A 22,468-nucleotide genomic window follows, 5' to 3' on the forward strand; every position below is an offset into this window, starting at 1 on the left:
GTGGAACACACCATCTCTCTACACCCCATACCCAATTTGTAGGCCTAATGCACTGTAGTTTCCAATAACTACTAAACGAGAGCATTAAGATCGCAGCAATGGCGAGGAAACCTGGGGAACACCTTGGAGTGGAACACACCATCTCTCTACACCCCATACCCAATTTGTAGGCCTAATGCACTGTAGTTTCCAACAACTACTAAACGAGAGCAGGAAGATCGAAGCAATGGAGAGGAAACCTGGGGAATACCTTGGAGTGTAACACACCGTCTCTCTACACCCCATACCCAATTTGTAGGCCTAATGCACTGTAGTTTCCAACAACTACTAAACGAGAGCAGGAAGATCGAAGCAATGGAGAGGAAACCTGGGGAACACCTTGGAGTGTAACACACCGTCTCTCTACACCCCATACCCAATTTGTAGGCCTAATGCAGTGTAGTTTCCAACAACTACTAAACGAGAGCATTAAGATCGCAACAATGGCTAGGAAACCTGGGGAACACCTTGGAGTGGAACACACCATCTCTACACCCCAGACCCAACTTGTAGGCCGAATGCAGTGTTGTTTTCAACAACTACTTAAGAAGAGCCTGAAGATCAAAGCTCAGAAAAGGCAACCCGGGGAACACCTTGGAGCAGCAGACACTGGTAGTAGGCTGTAAACCCCAAATTTTGGTCAATGGAGTTTATGAAATGTTCCAGGGGTACACAGGCAGCATTGGTGTGGTAAGCGGAGGACAATTTATATTTGGGACTGCAGACAGACTTTGTAGGCTGTCCCCTGTGGACCATGCATCCACAACATTAACCCAGTGCGCCGTAATGGACATCTAACCTTTCGTGGACATGCCTACTGGTCCATGCATCTGTTGTCAGGTGCACCTTTCTACTATTAGATAGCCAGAGAGCATGGACAATGCAGATTTTTACATGATGCTGTAGTGCTGGGATGGCTTTTCTCGCAAAAGAAGTGACGACTGGGTAGCTCTTACCGTGGTACAGCGTAGTCCATCTGGGCTTTATAATTGTAAAATAGAGAAAAAAAATTGGCTGTATGCACTTTAAAATAGGTTACATGGGTACACGGGCGGCAGTGGTCTGGTCAGTGTAGTTGTAGTAGAAAGAAGGGACCGCAGACAGGCTTCGAAGGCCTAACATAACAAATTGGACAGGCTGTAGGCACTTTTACATTGGTTCCAGGGGTACACGGGCAGCAGTACAATGGTCAGTGTAGTAGTAGTAGAAAGAAGGGACTGCAGACAGGCTTCGAAGGCCTAACATAACAAAATTGGGCTGTTGGCAATTTAAAATTGGTTCCAGGGGTACACGGGCAGCAGTACAATGGTCAGTGGAGGCCTAGTGGAAGGAGGGACCGCAGACAGGCTTCGAAGGCCTAACATAACAAAAATGTCAATACAATGGTATTGTCAGTGCCAGGCATTGAAGGATGTCAGCGCATAGACTAAACATTGGTGGAGCTGTGAGAGATAATTTTGCAAGTGGTAGAGCACTGTTTGAGCTGGGGGGGGAACTGTCTTGTGGCCGGCGGTACAGGCCCAGGGCCCCTCATATTACAACGGTGTGTCTGACGTTGGGTGCGCACCACCACCGCCAGAGACACTTTATTGTACTATGAGGGACCCAGTGGCAGTGCCGTCGACCAAAAGCGGGCACACCCACCTCTTCAGAAAAAAAACAGCACTCTCACGGGTGCTGGCGCCAAGTGGCGATACCACGGCCCCGTGTGGGGAGTTTGGCCATTTAGGGAGGTGTAAACATGTCGTATGCTGGACAATCAGGTGCAGCAAATTACGATATTGGAAAAGTCATTCATAATAGTCCACAGGCAAGACCTTTTCATAGGAAAGCTAGGTGTCAGCCGGGCAAGGTGGGGCAAAAGATTTCGCAATCCAGTTGTGGTTCATTTTAATGAAGGTTAGATCATCTACATTTTGGGTAGCCAGACAAGTCCTTTTTTCTGTTAGTATTGAACCTGCAGCACTGAATACTCTTTCTGATAAGACACTAGCTGCCGGGCAAGCAAGCTCCTGCAATGCATATTCTGCCAATTCTGGCCAGGTGTCTAACTTGGATGCCCAGTAATCAAATGGGAATGACGGTTGAGGGAGAACGTCGATAAGGGATGAAAAATAGTTTGTAACCATACTGGACAAATGTTGTCTCCTGTCACTTTGAATTGATGCTGCAGTACCTGTCCTGTCTGCGGTCATAGCAAAATCACTCCACAACCTGGTCAGAATACCCCTCTGGAAAACGCCACTTCTGATTTCTGCCCCTCTAACACCTCTGGTCTGCTGGCCCCTGCAGCTCGTGTGAGAACGATCACGGGCGCTGTGTGCAGGGAATGCCAGAAGCAAACAGTCAACAAGAGTTGATTGTTTGGTTGCTAATATTATTTCCAAGTTCTCATGTGGCATTATATTTTGCAATTTGCCTTTATAGCGAGGATCAAGGAGGCAGGCCAACCAGTAATCGTCATCGTTCATCATTTTAGTAATGCGTGTGTCCCTTTTGAGGATACGTAAGGCATAATCCGCCATGTGGGCCAAAGTTCCAGTTCTCAAATCTGCGGTTGTGCTTGGTTGAGGGGCAGTTTCAGGCAAATCCACGTCACTTGTGTCCCTCAAAAAACCAGAACCCGGCCTTGCCGCGCCAACAATTTCCAGTGGCCCCGGAAAAGCTTCCTCATTAAAAATATAATCATCCCCATCATCCTCCTCGTCCTCCTCCTCCTCTTCGCCCGCTACCTCGTCCTGTACACTGCCCTGGCCAGACAATGGCTGACTGTCATCAAGGCTTTCCTCTTCCTCAGCTGCAGACGCCTGATCCTTTATGTGCGTCAAACTTTGCATCAGCAGACGCATTAGGGGGATGCTCATGCTTATTATGGCGTTGTCTGCACTAACCAGCCGTGTGCATTCCTCAAAACACTGAAGGACTTGACACATGTCTTGAATCTTCGACCACTGCACACCTGACAACTCCATGTCTGCCATCCTACTGCCTGCCCGTGTATGTGTATCCTCCCACAAAAACATAACAGCCCGCCTCTGTTCGCACAGTCTCTGAAGCATGTGCAGTGTTGAGTTCCACCTTGTTGCAACGTCTATGATTAGGCGATGCTGGGGAAGGTTCAAAGAACGCTGATAGGTCTGCATACGGCTGGAGTGTACGGGCGAACGGCGGATATGTGAGCAAAGTCCACGCACTTTGAGGAGCAGGTCGGATAACCCCGGATAACTTTTCAGGAAGCACTGCACCACCAGGTTTAAGGTGTGAGCCAGGCAAGGAAGATGTTTCAGTTGGGAAAGGGAGATGGCAGCCATGAAATTCCTTCCGTTATCACTCACTACCTTGCCTGCCTCAAGATCTACAGTGCCCAGCCACGACTGCGTTTCTTTCTGCAAGAACTCGGACAGAACTTCCGCGGTGTGTCTGTTGTCGCCCAAACACTTCATAGCCAATACAGCCTGCTGACGTTTGCCAGTAGCTGCCCCATAATGGGAGACCTGGTGTGCAACAGTGGCAGCTGCGGATGGAGTGGTTGTGCGACTGTGGTCTGTGGACGAGCTCTCGCTTCTGCAGGAGGACGAGGAGGAGGAGGATGGGGTGCGAACGGCTACAGCCAACTGTTTCCTAGACCGTGGGCTAGGCAGAACTGTCCCAAAATTGCTGTCCCCTGTGGACCCTGCATCCACAACATTCACCCAGTGTGCCGTGATGGACACGTAACCTCCCTGGCCATGCCTACTGGTCCATGCATCTGTTGTCAGGTGCACCTTTGTGCTCCCAGATTGCCTGAGTGCATGGACGATGCGCTCTTTAACATGCTGGTGGAGGGTTGGGATGGCTTTTCTGGAAAAAAAAGTGTCGACTGGGTAGCTCGTAGCGTGGTACAGCGTAGTCCATCAGGGCTTTGAAAGCTTTGCTTTCAACTAACCGGTAGGGCATCATCTCTAATGAGATTAGTCTAGCTATGTGGGCGTTCAAACCCTGTGTACGCAGATGCGAGGCTAAGTACTTCCTTTTTCTAACCATAGTCTCATGTAGGGTGAGCTGGACTGGAGAGCTGGAGATCGTGGAACTAGCGGGGGTGCCGGTGGACATGGCAGACTGAGAGACGGTGGGAGATGGTATTGTTGCCGCCGGTGCCCTAGATGCAGTGTTTCCTACTACGAAACTGGTGATTCCCTGACCCTGACTGCTTTGGCCTGGCAAAGAAACCTGCACAGATACTGCAGGTGGTGCGGAAAATGGTGGCCCTACACTGCCGGAAGGGATGTTGCGTTGATGACTAGCTTCATTGGCCGAGGGTGCTACAACCTTAAGGGACGTTTGGTAGTTAGTCCAAGCTTGCATATGCATGGTGGTTAAATGTCTATGCATGCAACTTGTATTGAGACTTTTCAGATTCTGCCCTCTGCTTAAGGAAGTTGAACATTTTTGACAGATGACTTTGCGCTGATCAATTGGATGTTGTTTAAAAAAATGCCAGACTGCACTCTTTCTAGCATCGGATACCTTTTCAGGCATTGCAGACTGAGCTTTAACCAGATGGCCACGCTGTCCTCCAACAGGTTTTGGCTTTGCCACGCGTTTTGGGCAAGATACGGGCCCGGCAGATGGAACCTGTTGCGATGTTGATGCCTGCTGCGGCCCCTCCTCCTCCGCTTCAGAACTGCTGCCGCCTGCACCCTGTTCCCCCAATGGCTGCCAATCGGGGTCAAGAACTGGGTCATCTATTACCTCTTCTTGTAGCTCGTGTGCAACTTCGTCTGTGTCACCGTGTCGGTCGGTGTTATAGCGTTCGTGATGGGGCAACATAGTCTCATCAGGGTCTGATTCTTGATCATTACCCTGCGAGGGCAATGTTGTGGTCTGAGTCAAAGGACCAGCATAGTAGTCTGGCTGTGGCTGTGCATCAGTGCACTCCATGTCAGATTCAACTTGTAATGGGCATGGACTGTTAACTGCTTCACTTTCTAAGCCAGGGACGGTATGTGTAAAGAGCTCCATGGAGTAACCCGTTGTGTCGCCTGCTGCATTCTTCTCTGTTGTTGTTTTTGCTGAAGAGGACAAGGAAGCGACTTGTCCCTGACCGTGAACATCCACTAACGACGCGCTGCTTTTACATTTACCAGTTTCACGAGAGGAGGCAAAAGAGCTAGAGGCTGAGTCAGCAAGATAAGCCAAAACTTGCTCATGCTGCTCCAGCTTTAAAAGCGGTTTTCCTACTCCCAGAAAAGGGAGCGTTCGAGGCCTTGTGTAGCCAGACAACGAACCTGGCTCCACAGCTCCAGACTTAGGTGCAATATTTTTTTTCCCACGACCACCTGATGCTCCACCACTACCACTACCCTCATTACCAGCTGACAATGAACGCCCCCGGCCACGACCTCTTCCACCAGACTTCCTCATTGTTTTAAAAACGTAACCAAACTAACGGTATTTGTTGCTGTCACACAACTTACACGGTGAGCTATAACTTCAGTATGATTTAGCTACCCCTTTACAGGTGGGTGAGACCACAACGAAAATCAGGCACAATGTTACACACTCTGTTTTTGGTGGCAACAAATGAGAGAGATGCCACACACGCAGGACTGTGACTGAAGCACAAATGTAAATATTAATCTCCCACTGTTTTTTTTAATTTTTTTATTTTTTTTTCAGGGAGACTTTAGAAACAAAATAAAATAAAATGATTTTTTCAGGGAGAATTTAGAAAACAAATAAAACAAAAAATACGCTTTCTATGGCCCACTGAGTGAGAGATGATGCACACAGGAGTCAGGAGTGGCACACAAGCCCAGAGGCCAATATTTTTCTCCCAATGATTGATGTAGTGATTTTTTCAGGTAGATTTTGGAACCCAAATCAAGCTAAAAAAATAATAGGCTTTCTATGGCCCACAATTGGAGAGAGAGAGAGAGATGGCACACCCAGGAGTCAAGACTGGCACACAAGCAGAAAGGGCAATATTAATCTCCCACTGATTTGATTTTTTTTTTTTTTCAGGGAGACTTTAGAAAAAAAAAATAATTAAAAAAAATGATTTTTTTCAGGAAGAATTTAGAAACCAAATAAAATAAAATGATTTTTTCAGGGAGAATTTAGAAAACAAATAAAACAAAAAATAGGCTTTCTATGGCCCACTGAGTGAGAGATGATGCACACAGGAGTCAGGAGTGGCACACAAGCCCAGAGGCCAATATTTATCTCCCACTGATTGATTTATTGATTTTTTCAGGTAGAATTTAGAACCCAAATCAACCAAAAAAATAAATAGGCTTTCTATGGCTCACTATCTGAGAGAGAGAGATGGCACGCTTAGGACTGGCACACAAGCCCAAAGGCCAATATTAATCTCCCTTTTTTTTTTTTCAGGGAGAATTTATAAAACCAAAAAAAAATAAATAAATAGGCTTTCTATGGCCCACTATTTGTGAGAGAGATGGCACGCTCAGGACTGGCACACAAGCCCAGAGGCCAATATTAATCTCCCACTTTTTTATTTTTTTTTCAGGGAAAATTTATAAACCCAATAAAAAAAATAATAAATAGGCTTTCTATGGCCCACTATCTGAGAGAGAGAGATGGCACGCTTAGGACTGGCACACAAGCCCAAAGGCCAATATTAATCTCCCTTTTTTTTTCAGGGAGAATTTATAAAACCAAAAAACAAAAATAAATAGGCTTTCTATGGCCCACTATTTGTGAGAGAGATGGCACGCTCAGGACTGGCACACAAGCCCGAGGCCAATATTAATCTCCCACTTTTTTTTTTTTTTTTCCGGGAAAATTTATAAACCCAATAAAAAAAAAAAATAGGCTTTCTATGGCCCACTATTTGAGAGACAGATGGCACGCTTAGGACTGGCACACAAGCCCAAAGGCCAATATTAATCTCCCACTGATTGATTTATTGATTTTTTCAGGTAGAATTTAGAACCCAAATAAAGCAAAAAAAAAAAAAAATAGTCTTTCTATGGCCCACTGAGTGAGTGATGATGCACACAGGAGTCAGGAGTGGCACACAAGCCCTGAGGCCAATATTTTTCTCCCACTGATTGATGTAGTAATTTTTTCAGGTAGATTTTAGAACCCAAATCAAGCAAAAAAATAAATAGGCTTTCTATGGCCCACTGAGTGAGAGATGGCACACACAGGGATGGCACTCTAGCAGAAATGCCAATCTTAATCTCACACAAAAAAAAAAAAATAAAAAAAAAGGAACTGTCCTTCAATTACTATCTCCCTGCAGTAATCTCAGCCAGGTATGGCAGGCAGCAATAAGGAGTGGACTGATGCACAAATTAAATAAAAAGTGTGGACAAACAAACAAGATAGCTGTGCAGAAAGGAAGGAACAAGAGGATTTGTGCTTTGAAAAAAGCAGTTGGTTTGCACAGCGGCGTACACACAGCAATGCAGCTATCAGGGAGCCTTCTAGGGCAGCCCAATGAGCTACAGCGCTGAGGAAAAAAAAAAATGTAGCTTCCACTGTCCCTGCACACCGAAGGTGGTGTTGGACAGTGCAAATCGCTACAGCACAAGCGGTTTGGTGGTTAATGGACCCTGCCTAACGCTATCCCTGCTTCTGGCGAAGCGGCAGCAACCTCTCCCTAAGCTCAGATCAGCAGCAGTAAGATGGCGGTCGTCGGGAACGCCCCTTTATAGCCCCTGTGATGCCGCAGACAGCAAGCCAATCCCTGCAATGCCCTTCTCTAAGATGGTGGGGACCAGGACCTATGTCATCACGCTGCCCACACTCTGCGTTTACCTTCATTGGCTGAGAAATGGCGCTTTTCGCGTCATTGAAACGCGACTTTGGCGCGAAAGTCGCGAACCGCATGGCCGACCCCGCACAGGGGTCGGATCTGGTTTCATGAAACCCGACTTTTCCAAAAGTCGGCGACTTTTGAAAATGAACGACCCGTTTCGCTCAACCCTAGTGAGGAGGGGTATGCATAATAAAAACAGGTACAATAATCTTGAACAATACAAGTCACAACTGGTACAGGAGGAGAGGACCCTGCCCGCGAGGGCTCACAATCTACAAGACATGATTAATGTCGGCTCACCAAGGTGTATATCACGAGCCGCTATAGGGACGTACTTTCTGTATAATTATTATTGATTATATTGGTACAACTGTATCGGGGATTCATATAGACACATCAAGTGATTCATGTTTGCATGGCATATTTATATGTTGGTGAATCTTATTTACCTCCAGTGATTTGCCTGGTAAACAAGTCTATGATATGGTTGGGTATGTATTAGTGGGAGCAGTGCTATATAGTTAACTGTCAACTATGAAGTCCCAGTAAAAAATTTTATCAGGATATTTGCACACTTCAGATGCCTTGGTGTATGGGTCACTTCTTGCTTTTCTCACATTGGATTCAAAATAGTAGCATAACCCTGGATCATACAAGGGGTGATGGTAGCGGCCATTTGCCTCCATCCTGCAGGGGAGGTTGTGGTTGCTCCTCACTATCAGTTTTTGATCAAGTGTTGGCAGTAACTTTCTATATTTCACACCTATGTGTCTCTCCTCAAATTATAATATTTATAATATTATAATTATTGTTTTCATTCAATCATTTTTATCATTTATTTTTATTTTATTTTATTTTTTTTTATTTTTTTTGTATTTTTTATTTCTATTCATTATTCATTTACTCTATCTATTAATTCCTTTATTGCACATAAAGTGATTCTTTTATAGTATATACTTAGTTTCACTATTGGTTACAATATGCGGGTTTATAAATATTAATGACAATAATGGCACACTTGCTATGGGTCCCTGGATATTTATTGCATAGGCATTAACTACTTTTTTATTACGACCATACTAATGGTTAATTAAATGTTGCCTGTGGGTATGGAAATAGGATTTTGACAGGTGTAAATTGATCCTTCTATCTTTATTGATATCAAGACAGTTTTGTGTCCCCCAAGTTCTTCATTGTTCTTCAGCGTGATAAATCAAGTCTTCCAGCAGACTATGGTTTTCCCCATCGGGGCTATACGTGTTACTTACTTGCTAGACTGCAGCCGTATGCGCTGTCATTATATGACGTGCTGTTAGCAGCCCTGCCTTGCTACAACCTTATTGGCCACTTTAGAGTATTTGTCCAGATTGCAGCTATATGCGCGTTCTTCACATGATGCGCCGTCAATTGCTCCGCTGTGTAACAATCCTATTGGGGTTGCATACATCAGTTAGGACTGCTCTGATATAGGTATACTTTGACGTTTGGTGGAGCAGCTTAGTATACATTTTTTTGCAAAAAACGTATCAACCAAATACCCTGTTTTTTACATCTTTTTACTAGCACTTGCGGATTACTGTGATTTTTTAAAACTGAGTGTTTTTGGTTCTACTATCCTCTTTTGTGTCTTCAAGTTTCTTGGTGGTGTGTGAGCATGTTCCTACAGACTTGTTCAATGTGCAAGTAGCCCATGTGTTCCTGCTTCCATAATTGTTCTCTTGTGTCTACAAGACTAGGGAGTTACCCACCAATCCACTTGGGTTATCTGCACAAAAGCTGTTCCACTCAGCATGTCTACATGGACTTTTCCTCTCTGAACCCTGTTCACATAGGTAATATACAGATGATCAGGTTTTTAAATACACCAGATAGGGATTGCATACATCAGTTAGGACTGCTCTGATATGGGTATACCTTGACGTTTGGCGGAACAGCTTAGTATACATTTTTTGCAAAAAACGTATCAACCAAATACTCTGTTTTTTACATCTTTTTACTAGCACTTGCGGATTACTATGATTTTTTTAAACTGAGTGTTTTTTGTTCTACTATGCTCTTTTGTGTCTTCAAGTTTGTTGGTGGTGTGTGAGTATGTTCCTACAGACTTGTTCACTGTGCAAGTAGCCCATGTGTTCCTGTTCTTCATATGATGCGCCATTAAAGGCTCTGTCCTGTTTACAACCCTATTGGTTCATTAAAGGGAGTTTACAAATTTCATTTTTTTTCTGAATATTTACACACATATATATATATGCACTTGCTTACCTCTTTCATACAATTGTTCTTGCTTCAGAGGCACTATTTTAATTGTGTATGTTTATTGTATGTATGTTTAACCCCTTTCTGCCATTGGACGTACTATTCCGTCCATGTGGGGTGGGCCCTACTTCCCAAGGACGGAATAGTACGTTCAGCGCTATCGGCCGTGCTCACGGGGGGAGCGCGGCCGATCGCGGCCGGGTGTCAGCTGCTTATCACAGCTGACATCCGGCACTATGTGCCAGGAGCGGTCACGGAACGCCCCCGGCACATTAACCCCCGGCACACCGCAATCAAACATGATCGCAATGTGCCGGCGGTGCAGGGAAGCATCGCGCAGGGAGGGGGCTCCCTGCGGGCTTCCCTGAGACCCCCGCAGCAGATCGCGTTGCTGCGAGGGTCTCCTACCTTCCTCCCTGCAGCAAGGCCCGGATCCAATATGGCCGCGGCATCCGGGTCCTGCAGGGAGGGAGGTGGCTTATCAAGTGCCTGCTCAGAGCAGGCACTTGGTAACGCTGCAGCGCTCTTTGACAGATCAGTGATCTGACAGAGTGCTGTGCAAACTGTCAGATCACCAATCTGTATTGTCCCCCCCGGAACAAAGTAAAAAAGTAAAAAAAAAAATTTCCAGGTGTGTAAAAAAAATTAAAAAAAAAACCTAAATAATGAAGAAAAAAAAATATTATTCCCATAAATACATTTCTTTATCTAAATAAAAAAAAAAAACAATAAAAGTACACATATTTAGTATCGCCACGTCCGTAACGAACCGACCTATAAAGCCGTCCCACTAGTTAACCCCTTCAAAAAACACCGTAAGAAAAAAAAAAACGAGGCAAAAAACAACGCTTTATTATCATACCGCCGAACAAAAAGTGGAATAACACGCGATCAAAAAGACGGATATAAATAACCATGGTACCGCTGAAAACGTCATCTTGTCCCACAAAAAACGAGATGCCATACAGTAACATCAGCAAAAAAATAAAAAAGTTATAGTCCTCAGAATAAAGCGATGCAAAAATAATTATTTTTTCTATAAAATAGTTTTTATCGTATAAAAGCGCCAAAACATAAAAAAAATGATATGAGGTGTCACTGTAATCGTACTGACCCGAAGAATAAAACTGCTTTATCAATTTTACCAAACGCGGAATGGTATAAACGCCTCCCCCAAAAGAATTTCATGAATAGCTGGTTTTTGGTCATTCTGCCTCACAAAAATCGGAATAAAAAGCGATCAAAAAATGTCACGCGCCCGAAAATGTTACCAATAAAAACGCCAACTCGTCCTGCAAAAAACAAGACCTCACATGACTCTGTGGACCAAAATATGGAAAAATGATAGCTCTCAAAATGTGGTAACGCAAAAAATATTTTTTGCAATAAAAAGCGTCTTTCAGTGTGTGACGGCTGCCAATCATAAAAACCCACTAGAAAACCCGCTAGAAAAGTAAATCAAACCCCCCTTGATCACCCCCTTAGTTAGTGAAAAATTAAAAAATTAAATAAAATGTATTTATTTCCATTTTCCCATTAGGGTTAGGGCTAGGGTTAGGGTTAGGGTTAGGGCTAGGGTTAGGGTTAGGGCTAGGGTTAGGGCTAGGGTTAGGGCTAGGGTTAGGGTTAGGGCTAGGGCTAGGGTTAGGGCTAGGGTTAGGGCTAGGGTTAGGGTTGGGGTTAGGGCTAGGGTTAAGGCTACAGTTAGGGTTTAGGCTACAGTTAGGGTTGGGGCTAAAGTTAGGGTTAGGGTTTGGATTACATTTGCGGTTGGGAATAGGGTTGGGATTAGGATTAGGGGTGTGTCAGGGTTAAAGGTGTGGTTAGGGTTACCGTTGGGATTAGGGTTAGGGGTGTGTTTGGATTAGGGTTTCAGTTATAATTGGGGGTTTTCCACTGTTTAGACACATCAGGGGCTCTCCAAACGCGACATGGCGTCCGATCTCAATTCCAGCCAATTCTGCGTTGAAAAAGTAAAACAGTGCTCCTTCCCTTCCGAGCTCTCCCGTGTGCCCAAACAGGAGTTTACCCCAACATATGGGGTATCAGCGTACTCAGGACAAATTGGACAACAACTTTTGGGGTCCAATTTCTCCTTTTACCCTAGAGAAAATACAAAACTGGGGGCTAAAAAATAATTTTGAGGGGAAATTTTTTATTTTATTTTCACGGCTCTGCGTTATAAACTGTAGTGAAATACTTGGGGGCTCAAAGTTCTCACAACACATCTAGATAAGTTCCTTGGGGGGTCTAGTTTCCAATATGGGGTCACTTGTGGGGGGTTTCTACTGTTTAGGTACATTAGGGGCTCTGCAAACACAATGTGACGCCTGCAGACCATTCCATATAAGTCTGTATTCCAAATGGCGCTCCTTCCGTTCCGAGCCCTCCCATGCGCCCAAACGCTGGTTCCTCCCCACATATAGGGTAACAGCGCACTCAGGACAAATTGCACAACAACTTTTGGGGTCCAATTTCTCCTGTTACCCTCAGGAAAATACAAAACTGGAGGCTAAAAAATAATTTTTGTGGGAAAAAATTTTTGTTTTATTTTTACGGCTCTGCATTATAAACTGTGAAGCTCTTGGTGGGTCAAAGTGCTCACCACACATCTAGATAAGTTCCTTAGGGGGTCTACTTTTCAAAATGGTGTCACTTGTGGGGGGTTTCAATGTTTAGGCACATCAGTGGCTCTCCAAACGCAACATGGTGTCCCATCTCAATTCCTGTCAATTTTGCATTGAAAAGTCAAATGGTGCTCCTTCCCTTCCGAGCTCTTCCATGTGCCCAAACAGTGGTTTACCCCCACATATGGGGTATCAGAGTACTCAGGACAAATTGTGCAACAACTTTTGTGGTCCAATTTCTTCTCTTACCATTGGGAAAATAAAAAATTGGGGGCGAAAAGATAATATTTGTGAAAAAAAAATGATTTTTTATTTTTACGGTTCTGCATTATAAACTTCTGTGAAGCACTTGGTGGGTCAAAGTGCTCACCACACCTCTAGATAAGTTCCTTAGGGTGTCTACTTTCCAAAATGGTGTCACTTGTGGGGGGTTTCAATGTTTAGGCACATCAGTGGCTCTTCAAACGCAACATGGCGTCCCATCTCAATTCCAGTCAATTTTGCATTGAAAAGTCAAATGGCGCTCCTTCCCTTCCGAGCTCTTCCATGCGCCCAAACTGTGGTTAACCCCCACATATGGAGTATCGGCGTACTCAGGACAAATTGTACAACAACGTTCGGGGTCCATTTTCTCCTGTAACCCCTGGTAAAATAAAACAAATTGGAGCTGAAGTAAATTTTTTGTGAAAAAAAGTTAAATGTTAATTTTTATTTAAACATTCCAAACATTCCTGTGAAGCACCTGAAGGGTTAATAAACTTCTTGAATGTGGTTTTGAGAACCTTGAGGGGTGCAGTTTTTAGAATGGTGGCACACTTGGGTATTTTCTATCATATAGACCCCTCAAAATGACTTCAAATGAGATGTGGTCCCTATAATAAAATGGTGTTGTAAAAATGAGAAATTGCTGGTCAAATTTAAACCCTTATAACTCCCTAACAAAAAAAAAATTTTGGTTCCAAAATTGTGCTGATGTAAAGTAGACATGTGGGAAATGTTACTTATTAAGTATTTTGTGTGACATATCTCTGTGATTTAATTGCATAAAAATTCAAAGTTGGAAAATGGCAAAATTTTCAAAATTTTCACCAAATTTCCGTTTTTTTCACAAATAAACACAGGTAATATCAAAGAAATTTTACCACTATCATGAAGTACAATATGTCACGAGAAAACAATGTCAGAATCACCGGGATCTGTTGAAGCATTCCAGAGTTATAACCTCATAAAGGGACAGTGGTTAGAATTGTAAAAATTGGCCCGGTCCATAACGTGCAAACCACCCTTGGGGGTAAAGGGGTTAAATAAAGGTATAATTTTTAATCAAAAAAGAAAGAGACACGTCTTGATTCAATAGTTTAATAACTATTTTTATCAGTATGTTCATTAGTCAAAACACTACCTGAGTCAGAGCCGCAGTCATGGGATGAGACGCAACAACTATTTGTCCATAAAAAACTGAAGTGGATTAATGCTCCTAATCTACTATATAATTGTCTAAGGGTTACTTCCGTCTTTCTGTCCTTCTGTCTGTCTGTTACGGATATTCATTGGTCGCGGTCTCTGTCTGTCATGGAATCCAAGTCACTGATTGGTCTTGCCAGCTGCCTGTCATGGCTGCCGCGACCAATCAGTGATGGCCACAGTCTGATTAGTCCCTCCCTACTCCCCTGCAGTCGGCGCTCGCTCCATACTCCCCTCCAGTCACCGCTCACATAGGGTTAATGCCGGCGGTAACAGACCACATTATGGCGCAGGTAACTCACTCCGTTACTGCCGCTATTAACCCTGTGTGACCAAGTTTTTACTATTGATGCTGCCTATGCAGCGTCAATAGTAAAAACATCTAATGTTAAAAATAATTAAAAAAAATAAAAAATCATTATATACTCACCTTCCGCCGCCTTTCACGCTCCTCGCGATGCTTTGGTGCCCGCTCCATGCAACTGGCAGGTTTCTGTGGCAATGATGGTATGCGACAGGGACCTGCCATGACATCACGGTCATGTGACCGTGATGTCATCACAGGTCCTGCGCGCCTGCGCGAGAAGGACCTGTCATGACGTCACGGTCATGTGACCGAGATGTCATCACACCCTGGGACCGGAAGCTGCCGCGCCGTGACAGAACTACAACGGGCCCTCGAATCGGAAGGTGAGTATGTTTATTTTTTATTTTTTAACCTGTGACATACGTGGCTGGGCAATATACTTTGTGGCTGGGCAATATACTACGTAGCTGGGCAATATACTACGTGGCTGAGTAATATACTATGTGGTTCTGTGCTGTATACTACGTAACTGGGCAATATACTACGTGGCTCTGTGCTGTATACTACATCGCTGTGCAATATACTACATGGCTACATAATATACTATGTGGCTGGGCTATATAGTACGTCACTGGGCAATATACTATGTGGCTGGCCTATATACTACGTCACTGTGCAATATACTACATAACTGGGCAATATACTACGTAACTGGGCAATATACTGTGTGGCTGGACAATATACTACGTAACTGGGCAATATACTATGTGGCTGGGCAATATACTACGTGGCTGGGTAATATACTACGTGGGCTGTGCAATATACCATGTAGTTGGGCAATATACTATGTGGCTGGGCAATATACTACGTGGGCTGTGCAATATACTACGTAGCTGGGCAATATACTATGTGGCTGGGCAATATACTACGTGGGCTGTGCAATATACTACATAGCTGGGCAATATACTATGTGGCTGGACAATATACTATGTGGCTGGGCAATATACTATGTGGCTGGGTAATATACTATGTGGCTGGGCAATATACTATGTGGCTGGGCAATATACTACGTGGACATGCATATTCTAGAATACCTGATGCGTTAGAATCGGGCCACCATCTAGTATCTATATATATAATTGTCTAAGGGTTTTTCCGTCTGTCTGTCTGTCTGTCTGTCTTTCTGTCTGTCTGTCCTGGAAATCCTGCGTCTCTGATTGGTCGAGGCCGCCAGGCACAGTCTGCCGCGAATTCTGGAATCATCATTGTCCATATACTACGGGGACATGCATATTCTAGAATACCCAATGCGTTAGAATCGGGCCACAATCTGGTATCTATATATATAATTGTCTAAGGGTTTTTCCGTCTGTCTGTCTGTCTTTCTGTCTGTCTGTCCTGGAAATCCTGCGTCTCTGATTGGTCGAGGCCGCCAGGCCTCGACCAATCAGCGACGGGCACAGCGACGATGATGTCATAAAGGACGTAGAAATCCCATGTTTCTGATTCAGCGACGGGCACAGTATCGACGTAGATGTCATAATGGTTGCCATGGCGACGATGATGTCATAAAGGTTGCCTCGACCAATCAGCGACAGGCACAGTCTGCCGCGAATTCTGGAATCATCATTGTCCATATACTACGGGGACATGCATATTCTAGAATACCCGATGCGTTCGAATCGGGCCACAATCTAGTATATATATATATATATATATATATCTACTATATAATTGTCTAAGGGTCACTTCTGTCTGTCTGTCTGTCTGTCACGGATATTCATTGATCGCGGCCTCTGTCTGTTATGGAAATCCAAGTCGCTGATTGGTCTTGGTAAAACGCCCACAACCATTGCCACGACCAATCAGCGACGGGTGCAGTCCAGCGGAAAAATGGCCGCTCCTTACTCCCCGCAGTCAGTGCCCGCTCCGTACTTTCCTCCAGTCAGCGCTCACACAGGGTTAATGGCAGCGTTGACTGCGGTGTAACGCACTCGGTTAATGCTGCTATTAACCCTGTGTGACCAACTTTCTACTATTCATGCTGCCTATGCCGCATCAATGGTAAAAAGATATAATATTAAAAAAAAATATATATATAGTTATATACTCACTGTTCATCGGATCAGGAACAGGCGTTTCCCGCTCCTCGTGACCGCTCCATGCATTGCGGTCTCGTGAGATGATGACGTGCGGTCTCACGAGACCGCTACGTCATCATCTTGCGAAACCGCAATGCACTCTTCAGACCCGAGTGCGCGAGGAGCGTCGGTAACCGCTTCGGTCTGGGGGCCAACAGAGGGTGAGTATATAACTATTTTTTATTTTAATTCTTTTTTTTAACAGGGATATGGTGCCCACATTGCTATGTACTATGTGGGCTGTGCAATATTTTATGTGGGCTGTATTATATACTACTACGTGGGCTGCATTATATACTACTACGTGGCTGGGCAATATACTACGTGACTGGGCAATATAATACGTGACTGGGCAATATACTACGTGGCTGGGCAATATACTACGTCACTGGGTAATAAACTACGTGACTGTGCAATATACTACGTGGCTGGGCAATATACTACGTGGCTGGGCAATATACTACGTGACTGGGCAATATACTACGTGGCTGTGCAGTGTACTGCGCAGGCTGTGCAATGCACTGCGCGGGCTGCGCAATGTACTGCGCGGGCTGCGCAATGTACTGCGCGGGCTGCGCAATGTACTGCGCGGGCTGCGCAATGTACTGCATGGGCTGCGCAATGTACTGCGCGGGCTGCGCAATGTACTGCGCGGGCTGTACAATGTACTGCGCGGACATGCATATTCTAGAATACCCGATGTGTTAGAATCGGGCCACCATCTAGTGAGGAATTAAAGTCCTTTTATCAACTTCAAACTTGAAAACTCACCAAACATAACAAGACAAAAAAACAGTCAAATGTAAATGGGTTTTTAAGACCAAGTATGACTCTGAAGACAAGGTTCACAGATTTAAAGCAAGATTGGTCACAAAATCATATTCTCAGAAATCTGATAAAGATTATAATGCTCCAATTGCCAAGCAGACTACATTCAGGACTCTAATGGCTACAGCTTCTGTATAAAAGACGCTTGTCAGACATTTGGACACCAAAACTGCCTTTTTAAATGTTGACATTGAAGAGGACTTGTACATGGTTCAACATGAGGGTTACGTCAAAGAGGGTGAAGAGAAACTCATTTGCAGGCTGCAAAAATATCTCAAAGGGCTTCAGCAATTGGCAAAAGCATGAAACACCAAAATGAACATAGTTTTATTGGAAGAAGGATTTAAAAGATGTCAAGCAGATCCTTGCTTATACACAAAATGTACACACTGAAAGTGAATGTAAATTCTCTTCTACGTGGACGATGTGATTATGGTTCATCAAGAGGAAATAACAACTGTAAAGATTACTTAAATTTTGAAACTGCATTTTGAAACTAAAGATCTTGGAAATGTGTCATATTATCTAGGATTCCAGGTTCAAAGAGGAGAAGAAGGAAGCTTTCGTTTAAACCAAAGTGTAAAAATCAACTCAATTCTCAATCAGTTTTGAAGTTCAGAAGCCAAAGGTATATCAACCAATGGAACCGTCCAACTTAAAGTTGGAAGGAGAAGATGATCTTGTACCCAACAATGAGAAATAGAGGCAGGCAGTGGGGCCACTAACACAAAATAGCAACTTTGATCATATATCGCAGCAACAATTGGAATTGGAATCGGCAGATACGTGGAAACACTATGCCAAAAAGATTAGAGCTCTTCTATATTTCAAAGAGACTTAAGTAAAAAAATGTAAGGATATCTGCAACAGGAGATTTAAAACTCACAGGCTATTTGGATGCAAGCTGGGCTGGTGACTTAAGTGATCGTAAATTGACAAGTGGCTATTTGTTGAAGCTTGAAGAAACTTCAATTTCTTGGTCTAGCAGAAAACAGATGTCTGTAGCCTTGTCATCTACAGAAGCAGAGTATGTGTCTGCAACCCACATAAATCAAGAAGTCCTTTGAGTAAACAAATTGTTAGGTGATCTTGGTAAGCCATCAACTCAACCGATGATGATTTAGGAATACAAGCAAGGATGCATTAAATTTGCATGCAGTGTGAAGATCAATATGAAAACCAAACACATTGACGTTAAACAACATCACCTGCGTGATTTCATAGAACGTGACATAATTGAATTTGTTTATTGTGAGATTGACCAGATGATACTGTTTAATAGTGCATGAATTTCTGTCTCGGTGAATAGTCCTAAAGGGAATTAGGTGCTGTAAGCTTTTACAGTATATCAGCTTGTATGATTTATTGATTTATTAATACAACAGTGACCATTTTTTACTAAATGATGTACTTTTTTCACTTCTCATTTTTTTATTTGACTTTGGTGTATCATTAGTTACTTTCTAGTGCAATCTAAACTACAGAATGTCTAAATTACAAAATGATCTAATAGGTCCTTCATGATCAAATGTACTAAAATAATTATAGGTCTTTACCTAAACCTTTCAGATGCTCCATCCACCTTTTTTTTATAACCCAAAGTGGCTCTATCACTTATTTTATAAGCTGATTCTAATAGAAGTCATCTTATCCCTGGTAGATGGGCTCACACACTTTGATTAAATGGCTCCATAAGAAGCTCACATCTTTATGCATGTAGAAATAGTGTAATTCATGTATCTAGTGTTTGTAGAGATTTATTGCCTTGTGTATTTAGCTACATTTTGTACTTTTGCCAAGGCACACATGCACCCCCGAATTAGTGTACTACTAACTGTGCCAGAAGTTCTTTTCCATGTTTTAATCCTATGATGCACAGCTAAGGAATTTGCCTGATCTCTACACTATGTAGAGTTTTGGTTCAGTTTGGAATAGGGTCTTTTATGTAACTCGGCTTTCTAACCTGACTGTACACTACTATTCTTTGCTACCAGAATTAATTTTATGAATATATATTTTTATATAATACTATTGCTGACTTTGTTATGGAAATTTGGTTTGGATAAATCTATCCCTGTGTGGGCTGTGGCCGTTTCCAATAAGACTGAGTATTTTGAGCGCTCAAGGAATGAGCCTGCACACCATTGTGTCAATAACATTCCATCAATACTGACGATTTATTGTACATACTTAGTTTTATAATTGCATATAGAAAGGAGTGGTTAGGGGTGGTTAGTTAATTACCATATTGTCTTTTTCCTCTGTTATTGGTTATCTAAATATATATGGAATATTGTGATTAATCACATATGAATGCTGATTAAGCAACTAAAATGTAGTTCTCTGCATCCAGGACAAAGTTGAGATATCTCATCAGCACTTAATACATCTGGAGTTCTTCCGCTTTTTTTGGGGTGGAAATCACCAGTCTGTCTGGCTTAAATCAGTTTATGTCAGCCATTTTAAGCAATTGATTATAGTGTATATAGATACAGTATATTTGCGTTTATATGAGTATATATGATTATAGAGGAGTATACATGCAAGTGAGATCTACATGATATACATATTTCTATCACAAGCCCCCCTTAGATATCACTTGCCCTAATCCTAGCCTCCTGTCCCAAAGTGCTGCAACTCTTTTGTGCTTCTCCCTTTTGCTAACCTTGATGAGGTCGGTGTCTCCTCTCCGGAATCTGCAGTGGTTCTTCTGGTGTGTCGCTTGGCACTTTGCAGAGTCTTCACTTCTGGCTTTCCTTCCGGCATTCTTAGCAGCGCGGCACCCGTTTCCATCTTCGCACTCTTTGTGGCGCTTTGATGGCAGCAGTTTTGGCGACAATTTGGCAATAAACAGTCTCTTAGGCGCACATAACCTGTTTTGCTGGGTCAGTCCACTGCTATTGACCTGTTCTCGGGCCTAGCCACTATCAGTGGTTTCTTGATTGGCTGTCTCAGTCCATGCACAAAGGCCTGTGCCAACATTTGCCTGTGTATTTGGTCATGAATGGTGAAGCCCAAGTCTTGGAATACTTGCATTCCTCTGCCATGAAACTTCTCCACAGACTCTGTCTTGTCTTGGCTCATGTCATGTAAGCTGAGGGCTTGTCCTGCCAATCTGCCTTTGGCCCACTCTTTGAGCTGTTCAATTAGCTGTGGCCCTGACTCCCAAGCGTGTACATCTAATTCTGCTGGAAGTTTGAATTGTTCCTTCATGATTGGCCAGAGTGCATCACCCACTTTTATTTCCATTTATGGCCCAGAGATCATTCCAGGTGGCTGCATATGTTCACTTTTTCTGCTACATTCTATGGTAAAATGGCATGGGATGCATCCCTGGGTCTGAAAGATTGTTGAGAATGTTGGTCACCTGACTTGGGGTGAAGTATACATAGTGTAAAAGTGGTGCCTCTATCTGCCCCTGCATTCTTGGTGCCTGTGGGTTTCTTTTCCTAGTACTAGGCAGTATGTATGATGTTCCCTCCTCATCTTCATCAGAGGAATACTTGTGATAGCATGTGCTGGGGTCATACACTGGCTGATTTTTGGACTTAGAAGTTGCCTTTATATGTAATGATGTCTCCACCCTTGCTGAAGCTGTGATGGATAAGGCTTATAGTTCTATGATGGTGTGAATGTAAGCAGCTCTGACCGGTGCTGAAGTTGTACATTATCAGCAGATGATGATGATGTCAGTCCTCCCCCCTCTGCACCCAGGGCTGAGCTGTCTGCTGCCTGATGTGTCTGGGGGTTGCCTATTGCATTGTGTGTAGGGGGATTTTCACCTTCTTCCCCCGATATCACAGCTGGCAATGGCTGGACTGTGCCAGGGACATAGAAGGGGTGCCTTGTGCTGTAAGCACCACATTGTTTGAATTGGACGTTGGCCCAGCCGGCAACACAGAAGAAAAGTCTGAAACAGGAGGAGATGTATGGGGCAGAGAAGAAGAGATCCAGCAGAGAAGAAAGAGGAGATGAAGAAGAAGGAGGGGTTAATGAAAGGTGTATAGGAGGAGGTGAGGAGTGAGGGAAAAGGAACAGAGGGAGGAGAAGGCACACATGCACCCCCGAATTAGTGTACTAACTGTGCTAGAAGTTCTTGTACATGTTTTAATCCTATGATGCACAGCTAAGGAATTTGCCTGATCTCTACACTATGTATAGTTTTGGTTAAGTTTGAAATAGGGTCTTTATGTAACTCGGCTTTCTAACCTGACTGTACACTACTATTCTTTACTACCAGAATTAATTTTATGAATATATATTTTTATATAATACTAATGCTGACTTATAACCACTTTTGCTTGCCTGCTAATTGGTAACCTCTATGAGACTGTAGTAACTGGAGTCAACTTTGAAGCATGTCTGGTAATTTTGCAATAATTACTGCAGATCTATGCGAGTCAGAAATAATTTTGTCACCATGGACACAGTGATTATTAGCGCAAGCCCTAATTATTAGCCACATTGCCTGAAATACCATTGTATCTAATGGCATTTTTTTGTATCTATGGACATGAAATGGAACATCATCAGAATCCATTACATTGAAATTAGGATTTTGATAAAATCAAAGCACAAATAAGCCAGAAAAAGAAAACTTTATTTCTAATAAAAGTAACCACAAACCCATTAAATAAAGCTTTATTGAGTAGAGGAATCCATCATTAAGTCATTACAAGCCACAGCCCAGCAATAACAACCCATAAGACACAGACTCAGCTGGAATATTGTAGTTTTGTTCATCATAAAATGTTATCAACTTTAATGGTTTACATTATGAAGTGCAAATTACAGTTAGTAGTACAAATATTTAGTCATATTTTCTGCAAAAATATAATAAAACAATTATTTGGCAGCAAGTACTGGCACCATAATCAATTAACAGCCAGGAGGATAGGGTAAGACATATGGATGGTAATGAAAGTTTGTATGAATCAAAACATTGCGCCTTCATTAATTCAAGCAGAAAACAGGAAGAAATTAAATATTCATTGCTGTCAATTAGGAATATTAGTAATATTTCCAGAAAACAGAA

This window comes from Ranitomeya imitator, chromosome 3 (genome assembly GCF_032444005.1).
Source record: "Ranitomeya imitator isolate aRanImi1 chromosome 3, aRanImi1.pri, whole genome shotgun sequence".
In the NCBI taxonomy this organism is placed as follows: domain Eukaryota; kingdom Metazoa; phylum Chordata; class Amphibia; order Anura; family Dendrobatidae; genus Ranitomeya; species Ranitomeya imitator.